The 15,367-nt window shown below is 40.7% G+C and overlaps 1 protein-coding gene across 1 annotated transcript in view; it reads right to left on the bottom strand.

Annotated features, from left to right (window-relative positions):
* Window positions 1–15,367, bottom strand: part of MARCH4 (membrane associated ring-CH-type finger 4) — a 132,476-nt gene that overhangs the window by 59,568 nt on the left and 57,541 nt on the right. The window lies entirely within an intron of this gene.

Below are 15,367 nucleotides of genomic sequence, written 5' to 3'. Positions count from 1 at the left end.
TCTTTCTTTCTTTCTTTCTTTCTTTCTTTCTTTCTTTCTTTCTTTCTTTCTTTCTTTCTTTCCTTCTTTCTTTCTTTCTTTCTTTTTTGCATTTGTATCCCCAGCACTTTGGAGAGTACCAGCATGTAGATGATTAACACATGTTTGTTGACTGACTGACTGACTGAGCTGTAAAATGAGAGTAATAATAACCCTAATTCCTCACAGGGCTGTTGCAAATTTAAAAGAAGAAAATCTATGTGAAAAGCCATATAAATGTCGAATAGTAATAATATAATGGTTCCATAAAAGGTTTCTTCATGTATCTTGTTCCTTGGAATAAATGATTGTTGATTGGTTGGTTGATTGATTGATTGGATCAATCCTATTCTCTACTATGCCTGACACCAGCTAAGAGAGGAGGAGAAGGAAAGGGGTGAGGGTAGTGATAATAGGAGGGAAAAAGTGAATAATGAATAGATTAGTCAAAAGACTCATCCTAGGATGTGTTATATGACTAAAAGAGTTCTCAGAAAAAGAAGTGGTGGGATGAAGTCCTGTCTTATTTCTCCTAACTCAAACCATGGACACACGTTAAGATATGGAATTCATTGCAAATGTTTGTAGTAGTGTGGCACCTCAGATCTTGCCTCCCTATCTCAACATGTCTCAGCATGCAAGGCAGCATGAAGTTGCAGTATGGCCCTGGGGTGGACCAGTCACATGAAGTCCAGGTCAGGAAGATTAGTGCCTTCTGTATTCCCTTTCTTATACTTGAGCTTTCTGGCTGAGCCCTTCAGAGGAAAGGTGCTCCAAAAACTCTAAAGAATAAACAAACCAACATCTCTCGGTGTAGCCTAGGATCCTACACACATTCATCAATGTACATGCATGATTCCCTTTCTCACCAATTTGTTCTTACATAATTTTCTCTGAAACTTCTGCCTGCATCACACATATATGGATGCATCCTTCTTTGTCCTAAACCCAGCTCTTCAGAAGAGAGGAGAGGAGTGAGGGGAAAGGAAAAAAAAAACAGCAGGGGTAGAGAGAGGAGACAAGGACAGAGGAGACAAGGTAAGAAGAGATGAGGGAAAGGGATAGGAGTGAAAAGGGAGGAAAGGTAGAAGAGGAGAGAAGAGAGAAGGAGGAAAGGGGAAAGGGGGGAGAGGACAAGAAGATGGAGGTAAAAGTACTTTCCTGGAATTCTTTAAATATCACATACCCTTTTCCACCGTCTAAATACCTCTTTCCTTTGCCCTCTAACATATGTGTGTGTGTGTATATATATATATATATATATATATCTTTCATAATCATCTCTTACCTTTGTAACATGGGTAGTTATAAACATTTTTCACTAAACCTCCCCTCTATTGGGCACCTTGATGCTTTCTCGGTACCTTCTCTTGCTGGGGGCAGGAGTGGACCTGGTCTCTAAGTGTCCAGATGAATCTGACCCATCTTAGTAGTGCCCCTGGAAGAGGTGGGATAACACAGACTCACCCATATGGAAGCCCAAATTTCCATTTGAGAAAACCTGAATGGATTGTGCCATCTGGTCTCTGTGAATGAATGGTCCCTACCCCAGGGTGATGGCAAGCAGGCTTCCACTGGCAGCCCTTGACACTCATGGTGACTCACACTGGGCTTTATGCTGCCAGGCTGAGGGACGGTTATGAATCTGTTGTTTTATATAGCCAGGGAGAGTGTCTTTTGAGTGGCGCCCATCCAGATAGTTTCTTTTTACATAGCAAATTACAGAGAGAGGGAGAGAAGGTAAAAGGGATAGAGGTATGGAATATGATGGGGAAAGGATTTCTATTTTTAAACTCTTTCCAGGTTCTAGTTCTATGAAAGGTGAAGGAGGGAGAGAGAAAGAGATAGACAGATAGAGACAGAGAAAGAAACAGAGACAAAAGATAGAGACAAAGAGAGGAAAAACAGAAACAGAGACAAAGACAGAGAAAGACACAGAAAGAGAAGAGAAGAGAAACCAAGAGAGAGGGGGGAGAGGGAGGGAGGTGGAGAGAGAGAGAGAGAGAGAGAGAGAGAGAGAGAGAGAATAATTATGATCCTAAGAAATAGGGAGATGAAGAGAAATAAGATAGGAATAAAAGGGATTATACAGAATCAGAGAAGCAAGTCTAGTTAGGGAATAGGACTCTTTCCCCAACTACTTCAATTGTTGACTCAGAAGAGATGAGAGAGGACCCTGTGAGACATGGGTTTCTTGTCTCTTTTACAATCACACACACACACACACACACACACACACACAGAGCTTCCTGAATTTTTTAAGAACTTTTTCTCTTAACAAAATTATTTTTCCTCAAAGAAGTAAAATAAAAACAGACACTGGAAAGGGAGAAGGGTAGGATGAGAATGAGGAGGTCCTTCCATCCTAGCAAAGCCACCCTTGAGCCAAGCTGTAATGCTCCTGCCTTCTTATTGCTGCCATCTTCCACTATCAATTTGCCACACCATAAAATGGGAAGAATGATCATTGGATCATAGGCTCCTAGACCTAGGAGATTCTATGATTCTGAGTTTGAATTTCCTCTCCCAAGCCTAGTGAGCAAGGATGAAATAGGAAACAGAAGGATGAGGGAGAAGTAGTCAAGTAAACTCACTGGAGACTCCACACACTAAATCAACCCTTGCAGAACTGAGAACTGGTTGTATTGTGACATGGTTTTAAATTAGTCACTCTGGTCAGTCTGCTCTTGTCATATTATAACAAAGCAGGAACAGACGTGGAAGTCACAGTCTGTCCAAAGAGTCTTCTCAGGGTTCCTCTTCCCCCTGTCTGTAAGATTCCTGGCTCTAGGAAAGCCCTATCACTAAACATAGTAGAATCAGTCAGCTGAGGTGACCAGGGTCAGAATCCAGGAAACCCAGGATTCTTTATAGCAAAGTAATGAAGTAGGATTCAGAATGGGTTGTATGTATGGCAGATGCACAGACTAGCTAGTCATGTTGGCCCCCTTATCCTCCTTATCAACACTGTCTGGCTCTAAGTCCCTGAGCAAGACACAACCCCTGTCTTAGTTTCTTTATCTGTAAAGTAGGGATAAAAAAAAATTGCACTTACCTAACAAAGGTGTGATGAGAACATATGTAAAGCTCTTTGCAAACTTAAAAAGCTATATAAATGATATTATTATTGTTGTTATATTTGGAAAGACTGAAGTATGTTATTTCCTTTGGTCTTCATTCACAATTATAGAAGTCAGGTAGCCCACCTTTACACATGAGGAAACTGAGGTTATATGATTTACACAAGATCACACAGCTGGAAAGTGTTGGATTCAGAATATCAGCTCTCTTTTACTATACCAAAAAACACCCAGTACTAATAATGTTGCTGTCACTAGATTATAGAGACAAGGCAAAAAATGCTTGGCATTTAAATCCTCTTCATGAAGTGGTTCAAGGCTACCTTTCTGGTTTTATTGTACATGATTCCACTTCACACCCTCTGAATTCGAGCCAAACTCATTTAGTTACCCAACTCAGCAGTCAATCTCCTGTCTCTCTAACTCTGCTTAGTCTATCCATATTGGAATTCATTTCATCCCCAAGTCTGCATTTTATAATCCCTACCTTTATTTCTAGGTTCAGCTGCTACTTCTGACTGGGAAGCCTTTTCTGATGCTGTTAATGCTTTCTCTGTCTTCCTTAAATATATACTTATCTGTTTACATGTTTTAAACAAAAGATCCCTGAGGGCAGACACTTTCTTTTGTCATTGAACCCTATTGAATTGGCAGACATTATTTTTTTTTTTGTCATTGAATCCCTTCAAAGTAGGTAAGGCAAAAAAGGAGAGACAGGTGATCAAAGGTGGGGGGCCATGGAGAACTGGGCAGGCACTTTATGTAAACCTAGTCAAAGAAAAAATATAATAATGAAATTAATAATTATTATTACCATACCACAATTTCCAGGCAGACCCTGATAGCAAATATATCCAAGTCATTCATTCATCCATATTTGGTTGAGATTAAAAAAAAATAGTTCTATGTGTTAGGAATCTAAAAATATACTCTCCAATAAAACCAACATCTAATGAATCCCTAGTTCCAAGTCATATTTAACAGTGGAATAAGAAGTAGCCACCACTTGAGATGGTAACTAACTTGATTACAATGGGTTTTGACCCCTTTACCCACACCACAGGGTCATTTATCTTCTCTGATATATTCCTGAGATATTTCCATTGAGTGGGATGACAATATTAATAAGCTCCATTGATTTACTAAGTTCATTAATTGCTCAAATACACCCCACACTGGAAATTAGCTTCAAATGACTCTTTCGTGCTTCCAATGACAGATTGTGTAATGGTGTCTTTTTGAGTAACTGTTTCAGGACCATGGTCAGGGCACTTCCTGAAGCACGCGTGTGGGTCTAATTCCTTTGCAAGATTCAGACCAGAGGCTGTGGCCCTGGCTGCAAGTAACTGAACTCTGCTATTAAGGGCTACATACAGGAAAGAAGTTGAATTGGATGATCAACAAGGTCTTTCCAGCTACAAATCTAGATAGTCTCGGGGAACTTAGGCTCAGAGAGGTTAAGTGAGTTGCCTAGCATCACACAGCTAGTGTCAGAGGCAAAATTAAAACCCAAGTCTATTTGGCTCCAAGTCCATCCCTCTCTCCACAGCACCATACTGTGCTCTGAACAGGCCTTTCCCTCTCTAAATCTATGATCTTATGATCCTATCATATTGTTCTGGAGGGGAAAGGATTGGAAGATTCTCAATACTGACTCAAACTTTTGAAACATGCTGAGGGAACTGCCTGTATATAGTCACTAGGAGTCAGAATAGCTCTCTAATTCTGCAAATAAAAATGGAAAATCTTCTCCCCATTCTCTAGACTTATATGCAATGGCTATGAGATCTATCATCCCTAGGACACTAGAAATGGACAGAGAAGAGGACAGCTTTTTCAGGCCCATTTACAAAGTTAGTCCAGATGCTGCCCCAAACTTAATAAAGTATTTGCTTTTTCTCTTTTTAGGGGTTTATGCACAGATCTCTACTGGGGCAAGCACTCACTATTTGACAAAAAGTGTTGGAAAGCAATCTGGCAGAAATTACATATAGACCAACATCTCAGCCATATACTAAGATAAACTCCAAATGGATACATGATTTAAACATAAAGAATGACATGATGAACAAATTACATGACAAGGAAGAAATTACTTTTTGGATTAATGGATAGGGGCAGAGTTCATGACCAAACAAGTGATAGGATCAAAGAAGATAAAATGGACATTTTTAAAAATATGAACTAAGAGGTTTTTTGCCCAAACAAAACCAATACAATTAAAATTAGAAGAAAAAAAAGGTAACTGGAAAAAGCCTTTGCACCAAGTTTCTCTGATAAAGGTCTCACATCCAAGATATATGAGGAACCAATTCAAATTTATAAAAATAAGATCTATTCCCTAGCAGATAAATGGGCAAAGGATATGAACAAGCATTTTTCAAAGGAAAATGTCCAAGCCGAAGCCATATTAAAATAACATGCTCCAAATCACTAGTAATCAGAGAATTGTAAATTACAGCAACCTTGAAACTCTACCTCACACCCATAAAAGGAAAATGACAATTGTTGGAAGGGTTGCAGGGAAGTGGGCACATTAATGCTCTGTTGGTGGAGTTGTAAATTGGTCCAGTGATTCTTGGAAAGAAATTTTGATTTATGCCTTTCAGAGGCTTATGATCAGTAAGCATCATGTATAAGGCCTCACTGTATGTAGACCACAGGAGAATGAGAACAGGTAGGGCCTAGGTGCAACACATTCCTCAATGGCCCACTCCCTTGTGGAAGGGAGGGACAGAGGAGGACCCATTATTTTATAATGCAATTTGCAATGCAACTGGGAGCTTTGGGGGCCTTCAGGTTGGGGGATACTGGGGCAACGGCCCTTTTGGCCCTTCTCTGTCTTTATATGTGGAGCCCTGTACTTTACAGAGAAGGGAACAGTTAATTCTCTGAATGTGACAAAGAAAGAACAGAATTATTCCCTAGGAAGTATTGAGAGGTGGAAGAGGAAGTTCAGTTCAATCTTTGTTTCCTGATCCTCAGTATTTTTTTTTAATTCAAGGTGGAATAGAGCTCACGAAGAGGTTGAGCTGTACTGTCTGCCAGAATGGCTTGGGCTGGAGAGAAGCTGGGAGGAGCATCGAAACTGTTCGATTTCTACCTCCTTCGCTTACTACTTGTAAGTTACCTGGAGTAAGTCAATTTCCCCGGGGACTCTGGAGCATGATTAGCTGATTTTTAATGTACCTACCATAAAGTGCTTTTGTGCTTATCTCCCTTATTTTCTTGCTTCAGAGCAGGACTGTACTAAGGCTGTTCGAGACCGTTTGAGCTCTGGGTAGATGAGCCGTTCTCCATTGAGAGGGGATATTTTCCTTGGGTTCATTTCTACTCTCATTTTCAAGCGCAGCCAGGCAGCCCAGGAACAAGTCCCTTGCTGACTGTTTGCTCCACTTCTGTAGAAAACAAAGACCTCTCCTTGTGCTGATTCGTAAACGGCCTGGAGGCAAAGTGAACTGCAGACGCCGCCGCCGGCGGCGTCTGCAGCGACATTGAAGGGCAGCCCCCTCAGCATCGGAGGCTGCAAAATGTCAAGAGTGATTACAAAGGTTACTTGGCTTGCCATATTTCAGCTGCTTCCAGGAGAAAAGCCCTCCTGCTTGGGAAAGGTTTTAGCTTGTTTTCCAAAGAGAATCACAGAACCAGAGAAGGTAAATTGGGGGAGAGGAATATGTAGTCTTCCTCCTTTCCCTTCCCTCTACCTCTCCCCTCCCCCGCCCCATACTATCATAAAAAAAACCCTCTTATGTGACAGGTATCTGCAATTTAAAACTCGGGTATGATACAGAGTGATTTAGATGAAGTCCCTGACCTCCAATAGTTAATCAATAAGTAAGTGCTTACTGTGTGCCAGGTACTATGCTAGGCGCTGAGGATACAATAAAAAGTTAAAAAAACAAACGAACAAACAAAACCAGTGCTGGTTCTCAAGGAGCTCACATTCTAATAGAAGAGACAAGATGGAGGTAACTAGGCAGACAAAATATACGAAGAGAAGATGGAAGGTGATCAGAAGAATTAGCTTCAGGGGCTCTCAGTCTGACACAAACAACTCAGCGATAGCTAAAAGCAAAGTGGGTGCACATGGGACAGAAAAGAGCAATATGTAATCAACTAATCAATAATCAGTTAACAAGCATATATCAAACACCTACTGTGAGCCAAGCAAAATTAGAAAGTATAAATAAAGGGTGTGTAGGAGATGGCAGAAAAATTGTTAATATAATGATAGAAATTGTTAATACCAAATGTAATGTTACTTGCCAAGTTCCTTAAGTGATCGTAGCAATGTCAGAATTCCAGTTTTGTCCTTACATTCTTACTCTTAAGATCCTTAAATCACTGAATGGGTGTTGTTTCAGACAAACTGAGACCCAGGAAAGACCTTAGCTTAAAAAGGCCAAGGTCCCACACTGCATCTGAGTCCATCTCCAGTTGTCCTAACCTATGTCTTGCCTCAGATGACTCTGGAGGAGAGAGTGAGGCTGATGACTTTGCACAACTCTGCCTCACTTAAATCCAATTCACTTGCAAGTCAAGACATCACCTTCCCGATGTCATTGGTCCTCTTCAAGAACTGAAGGTCTTGAAGGTCTTAAAGGTCTTGAACAATGACAACAACAACTCTTAATAGGATGTCTTAGGTTGAGCTGAACCACACTCTAAGTCCCACCTACAAACAAAGTCAACAGTGAGCTACACCAGTTCCGAAAGTGGTTCCTAATATTTTTATCCCCTTTCCCTTGGGATTAATGGCATGAAGGACAAAACAACCAGGATGAAGTAGTTTGTCCAGATTGTCAAGGATGGCTGGGATCTCATGGCCAGGCCTAGCTTTCTCAAACTACCTCCTCCCCTTCTTCTTCTAAAGGCATAAGAAATTTGTTTTTTTCCATGGGTCCCTGGGTTAGGAAATCCATTGTGCTCTACATTTATGGGACATCCCCCAGGGTAGAAGGTTTGCTACTCAATTAAAGATACTTTATTCCTCAACTCGTGGCTTTGATTTATTTTGGGACTTGAAAGGAAAGACTGCTGGATCTGGAGTGAGAAGCATTAGGTTTGAATATGAATTCTGCTATTTCCTATCTGTGTGGCCCTGGTTAAGTCATTAACCTCCTTAAGTTCTCAATCCTTAGGTCTATAAAATTGAGGAGCTTAGACTACATGATCCCTGGAGTCCCTTCTAGCTAATCTATACATTTATCCATAATATATACATTTATATAGCATTTGCAAAGTACTTTACAAATATTACTTCATTTGATCCTCATAACAACCCTGAAGTAGGTGCTATTATTATCCTCATTTTACAATTCAGAAAAGCTGAAGCAGATAGAGGCTAAGTGACTTGTTCAGGGTCACACAGCTAGTAAGTATCTGAGGCTAGATTTTAACTCAGGTCTTCCTGACTCCAGATCTAGCCATTCTGCTACCTATCTCTAAAATTGATAATATATGATAGAAGAGGATGATGAAACATCTCCTTGATATACATTGTTGCATTTCATCCTCATAACAATTGTGTGAATTTGGTGCTATTACTACCCCCATTTTACAAGCAAGAAAACTGAGGCAGACAGAGGCTAAGTGACTTGCCCAGTGTCATGGAGCTATGAAGTATCTGAGGTAGACCCAGCTGTCAAGAGCAAATGCAATGGAAAATAACAAATGTTGGAGGGGATGTAAAAAGATCAGGAAACCAATGTATTGTTGGCAGAGTTGTGAACAGATGCAACTATTCTGGAGAGCCCAAAGGGCTATCAAACATGCATACCCTTTGACCCAGCAATCCCACTATGAGGTCTGTCTCTCAAATAGATTTTTTTAAAAAAGGAAAATGACTATATGTACATAAATATTTATAGCAGCTCCTTTTGTGGGAGCAGAGAATTGGAAATTGAGGGGATGTCCATTAATTAGGGAATAGCTGAACAAGTTGTGGTATATGATTATGATGGAATACTGTTGTGCTGTAAGAAATGATGAGCTGGCAGGTTTCAGAAAAACTTGGGAAGACTTACATAAACTGATGCAAAGTGAAGTGAGGAGAGCCAGGAGAACACTGTACACAGTAATAGCAACATTGTGTGATGATCAAAGCTATTCTAAGCAATACAATGATCCAAGACAATTCCAAAGGACTTATGATGAAAAATGCCATCCACCTCCAGAGAAAGAAGTGATGGAATCTGAATACAGATTGAAGAATACTTTTAAAAAACTTTCTTTATTTTTCTTGGGTTTTTTGTCTGTGATTTCTTTTGCAATATGGCTAATATGGAAATGTGTTTTGCATGACTGCACTTATATAATCTATATCAAATTGCTTGTTTTCTCAATGAGGGGGGAGGGAAGGGATCAAGGAGGAGAATTTGGAACTCAAAATTTTAAAAACAAATGTTAAAACTGTTTTTATATGTGGTTTAATATATATGTAAATATATATAAATTTTCACATTAAAAAAGAGTAAATACAGTGCTAAGGAAAAAGAAGAAAAGTGGCCTCTAGATAGCTAATGCCTAGACAAGCCAGGGTCAAATTTGGAGTCAGAATAGAATTGTATTTGAATCCCAGGTCTGCTGCTCACTATCTGTGTGACCTTTGGTAAGTAACGTTAGTTTTTGAGGCCTAAATTTCCTCGTCTGTTAACTAAAGAGGCAGGGATAGATGACTTTTAAGGTCCCTTCTGGCTCTAAAATCCTATAAAGATAACTGGATTCAGAGTCAAGGGACCTGGGTTTGAATCACAACTTGGCTGTTTAGTGCCTGTGAGACCCTAAACAAGTCACTTAAGTGCTGTAGGGCCTTGGTTTCTTCCTCTGTAAAATGAAGGAGTTGGACTAACTGACCTGAGTCATTTAGTGACCCTTCAAGCTTGAAATCTATAATCCTATAAGCCTAATCAATCACTTCTTTTGTCATTCCAAGAAGGCTTACTGGCAGTAGTGGTATTGTAGGGTCAAAAGAGGAATGAGGGGCTGAAAAACTGGATCCTAGCATCCCTTTCCAACCTAAGGAGTCTAGAGTTTTAAAACTTCCTCTTCAGATCAAGAAAGAAGAGGAGGAACCAAGAGACCTTAGTTCTCAGTCAATTTACTTTGCCTCAGTTTCCTCATCTGTAAATTTCAATAAACCGTCCTTCCTTTCTCCCTCTCAGAATTCAGGACAGTGAGGTAAAGGATAGACATGTGCTTTGGGCCATTGGGAAAAAGATGCTACTGACATTACCTTGATTGCTCTTGTAAGGAAGAGGTGGTATATTTCATGCACTATGCCTCCTCTCTAGAGTGGGGACAGTCAGAGAGGGCAGGGAGAAACACAGCCAGTCATGGTATCAGCAGCCCAGGTAAAGGACTTCTTGGAGTGGAGAGATATGGGGAGATTGAAAGGAGGTTTAGGAATCATCTCTGGGTTTCAATTATACAAATCTCTCTGTCTCTTATTAGCAAGTGAGAGTTGACACTGCTTTGCCATCTCCATCCTCAGGGTTTCTCATGGTAAGAGAAATATTTTAAATTTCTGTAGTCTTTCAACTGAGTATCTTTGAGTGCATGTTCCTTTCTCTGTCAGGGAAGAGTGCCTGGGGCTTTGGGCTCTGAAACACCAAATGCACATTACCTTTTTCGGCTCAGTTCCTATGGATACTAAACCTTCGCCCTCCTATGAGGAGTTGGTCTGGATATTGATGTACAATGTCAACATCCTTTCCTTTAAAGGGGGCTCTTTAGACTTTTCCAAAGTAATATAGAGGTGGAAAGAGAAAATGCCAGAACAACATGGCAGAAATATCAAAAGCTAAAAGTGAAAGACTACAGGCTAAAGAAAATGGCTATCCAGTTGCAAAATTCCATGATTTCAGGGCTGTAACTAAGTGCCATTAAAACATCTGGATGAAAAATTGTCCAATCTTTTGGATGTTTGGCACTGAGTAGAAATAATCTGTGATAAGGCTGAATGACAATAACAACATATGGAGAGAAAAGAAGGAAGAGAAGAGAGGAAGGAAGGAAGGAAATGAAATAAGGAAGGAAAAAAGGAAATAAAGCTATAAAGAAGAAAGGAAATGCAAAGAAAGGAAGATATAAGGAAGGAAGGAAGGAAGGAAAGAAGGAAGGATATATAAGGAAGGATATAGGAAGAACATGAAATAAGGAAGGAAGGGAAGAAGGAAGCAAGGTTATAACAGGGGAAATGAAGAAGGAAGGAAGAAAGGATATAAGAAAGGAAACAAAAAAAGGAAGGAAGGAAGGAAAGGTAAATGCAAAAGGAGCTAAATTCCAAGAAGACTGGATCTTCAGTAGAGCTCTGCTACTAGCTGGTTACAGATGATGTGGGACTCTCTGAGTTTCTGCTTCTTTTTCTTGGAAAGGAAAGAGTTGGCCTAGGTGACCTTTAACATTCCTTCCTGTTCAAATAGTCTGCGTTTCTAGGGACTTTGTAATACACATACACATAAATACACACACATATACATATACACATCTATACACATATGCAGCCTCCTTTTCCTAGCTTGGGCTAGTTTTAGAAGGAAGCTTCAGCAATGACGGCAGGTGATTCATCAAAGCCTCCTACTTCCATGAGCCCCACATCAAGTCATTTGTTGAAAGCAATCTGATCTCCAGGCTTTTGATTTCAAAGCACTGAAAGCTAGACTGGATATTTGAATTACTTGCCTCTCTACTCAGATCATTTTCAAAGAAATCAGATGCTTAGAGAGTTACAATTCATACTCTATTTCCATTAAGCATAAGACTAGAACAAACGAGCTAAGGGTGCATGGGAAGGATTTAGCTTAGGTATTAGAAGGAACTTCCTATTTGTGAAGGTTATTCAGCAACCCCAGTGATGTGCCTGAAGAAGACTGTCATATGAACTTCTATTAAAAATTGATTGGATCCCTGCCAGGGTCTTCCTTGGAGGAAGGAGAATAGACAAATTGGTTTCTCCAGGTCCTCTCTGTCCCCCTTACCTGCCTCAGGTATCTGGAGTTTGATTTCTCTATCCCCATTCTCTGAGATTTCCTATTTTCCCATCAGGCATGGTATTTGATCCCTGTGACTTTAAGAGTACAGAATCCTGCCAAAGCTTGGATGGCTCCAGGCAGCTACAGGACCAGTGACTGGCAGCCTCCTTTGACCCATAAAAGTCACTCCAGGCCTGGAAGCCACTGAGCTTTCCAGCAAAAACAACAAGAGGTCAAACAGCCCCACCTCATCATGCTTTTTCATCTCCATCATTCAAACATGACTGAAGTCACCCTTCCTTTTGGGGCTGAGCTGAGAGAGGTAGCTTTTTTTCTGAATGGGGGAACCATTCAGCTACTTAAGTATGTGTTTACTTCTTCTTTATTTAATGTAAATATGCTGTTCTGATTCTCTTCTTACAAGTTTATTTGCATCAGAGTTGATGGACACCATTCATTCATTCAATAGAGACTTATTAAGTGCATACTGTGTGCAGAGAACTGTGATAGACCATACTAAAAATACTGTTCCACTCTTCTGCTCAGTAACCTTTTATGAATCCCCATGGTCTACAGAAGGGGGTCTAAACACCTTGATTGGGCTTTCTGGGCCCTCTGCCACCTGGCTCCTCCCTACCTCTTCGCTCTATCTCCTGTTACTCTCCTTCACTCCAGTCAAAATGGTTCTACACATTGTTTCCCCAAAATACCATGTCCATTCCCACCTCTGTGACTTTGTTCTCAATATTCCCTCTGCCTTGAATGGCACTCACCACTCTTTCTGTGTATCTAAATTTAATATCCTTCAAAGCCCTGGTCAAGTCATATGCCCCCCAAAGACCCCCAGTCCTCCATGATAATTCTCTCCCTTGAATTCTTACAGCCATGACTGTCTATTCCACTTACTTGGTGCCTACAGTTTGCTGCCTTATATTATTATCTTTCTTTTCCTGTATTCATTATGTCTCCCCAGCTCTATTGTAAATTCCTCAGGGACAGCATCAATTCAATTTAATTCAATAATCATTTGTTAGGTGTTTACTATATGCCAGGCATAGTGCTAGGCACTGGTGACACAGAGAACAAAAAAAGTGAAACATTTCCTGCCCAAAATGTTCATACAAATAAGTACATGCAGATTATACACAGATTAAATGAAGAGGTTTTTTTTTGCCTCATTGCTAAGCACAAACACTTGCACAGATGTGCCATAAATACATTTGTTGATGATAACAAGATGTCCAGCCCTAAGCTTCTAGGGCTGATCAATTTAGGGAAAAGAATGATTCCTTTCCTCTTTGCCTGGTCTGCCCCCCTGGAAATCTGAGTCTTGGGAAATGGAGCTGGATCAGAAAAGGAAACAGATCTATTGGGTTGCATTCTCCTGGGTGAATGCAATGCCCAGGAGCCCTGAAGTCTCTTAGTCATACTGACAATGATCCTGAAGATGGAGAAGCCAGAGGTGTGACAGAGACATGCAGTTCTTCTGACTTCCTCTTCTGCCTCTAGACCTGGAAGAGACTGGTTGCAGTCATTTCAGCCATCTCCTTGCATTCATACAAGCCCTAGATCTGTACTGTTCTCAGAGCCACAACTAGCAATTGATGTGCCCAAGGCAAGCAGCACAAATAACCTCCCATTCAGATATGAAATAGAACCTGGAAGAGTCAAAGAGTTGAAGAAGGGAGGAGTGATCCAAGGAGGGGTGAGCAGCAGGGCATAGGGGTAAGGAAGGAAGCAAAAGATAGGTTCTGAATTTAACTAGCTAACTAGCACAAAGTAGACTCCTGGTTTAATTAATTCTTCATAGGTGACCTCTAAATCAGCACCCTGGGACATTGTCCCAGCCTAGTTACAAATTTGCCCATTCTTAAAAATCTCCAGGGGAAGAGTTTCCATAAACACCCATGTGTGTCTTGTTGGTATGCTTACTGATCCTCAGAACCAGAGAGTTTTGTCTGATATTCATGCCATTTCACTGGCCGCTTCCTTCCTCCCTTCCCCACACCCCTCACCATGCCCGTGCCTAGAATGTTCTCACTCTTCATCTTCACCTCCTAGCTTCTTTCAACACTCAGTTCAAACCCCACCTTCTGCAAGAGGCCTCCCTGCCCCTACCCATCACCCATTCCTTTAGAGCTACCCCCTCTGCTATTACCTCCATTTTACTCTGGATCTATCCTTTCTGTACATCATCCTCTGCATGTTGTCTCTCCAGTTATGTGAGCTCCTTGTGGACAGCGACTGTTCTTATCTTTCTTTGTACAGACCCAGCAGAGCACAGTGCCTGGCATATAGTGAGGCTTTAATAAATGTTCATTGACTAACTGCTGCCCCTTTTAGTCTTTCTTCCTTGACCAGGGTGATGGCCACAGCCCTCAGTTTTTCCTTCTTTGTTGGGAATTGTCTTAGCATTGTCTCTTTAGAATTCTTTGGAGTTAGTACCTCCAAACTCTGGTGAAGGCTGCCTTTACCAAGAAAACTCAAAGGTCTTTAAAACATACTCCAGCAAGTCATAGACATAGAAATGTCTCAGCAATGAAATATGTGGAAGAGAGGAATGAGGGAGGGGAATTTTATAGCCCAGGGTTTATGAGCCTTGGATCTGTACATTTGTTGTTTTTTTAATATTTTGATAACTGTATTTCAGTATTATAGGTTTCCTTTTTTATCTTACGCATTTAAAAATATTATTCTGATAAGGGGTTCATAGGTTTGGCCAGACCGCCAAAGGGGTTTGTGATACAAACAAAGTTAAGAACCTCCACCATAACTTAATTTCTTAAAAGGCCTGAGCCTCTGGGCCTTTGGTCATTTACAGATCTTTGCTCCTCTTTAGAGCAAAGAGATCAAACTCAAAGAGGGTGCTTGATAATAGGGGCATAGCCGGATAAATAGAGTTGGAGCTGAGATTAGTAGTCCAACCAGGATAATCCCTAAAAAATAGGTCCCCAGATGGCTTTGACCCCCTGCTTATGGCTCTTTCCCTGGCCATCACTTAGGGAAACAAGAAGCTTCTCTTAAAGGATATGATCCACCCCCTTACTCCCCAGGAATAAGAAGAGTTAACACTTATTTAAGCTTTAAGGTTTGCAAAATTCTTTACATTTTACAGATAAAGAAACTGAGGCTGAGAGAGGGTAAGTTCAGAAGGAATTCAAACTCTGGTCTTCCTGACACTAAATCCAGGTACTTTTAGTGATCTGACATTCAATGAGTCTATGAACTCCTGGGGCCAGTTTCCTGAGGCTATGTCTGCTTTGACCACCTCCTTCTCTTCTTCTCCCCCTTCTCCTC

Source organism: Vombatus ursinus, unplaced genomic scaffold, assembly GCF_900497805.2.
Source record: "Vombatus ursinus unplaced genomic scaffold, bare-nosed wombat genome assembly UNPS02014802.1, whole genome shotgun sequence".
NCBI lineage: Eukaryota > Metazoa > Chordata > Mammalia > Diprotodontia > Vombatidae > Vombatus > Vombatus ursinus.
Note: the sequence above shows the minus strand (reverse complement) of the source record. Positions and strands in the feature narration are given on the sequence as shown.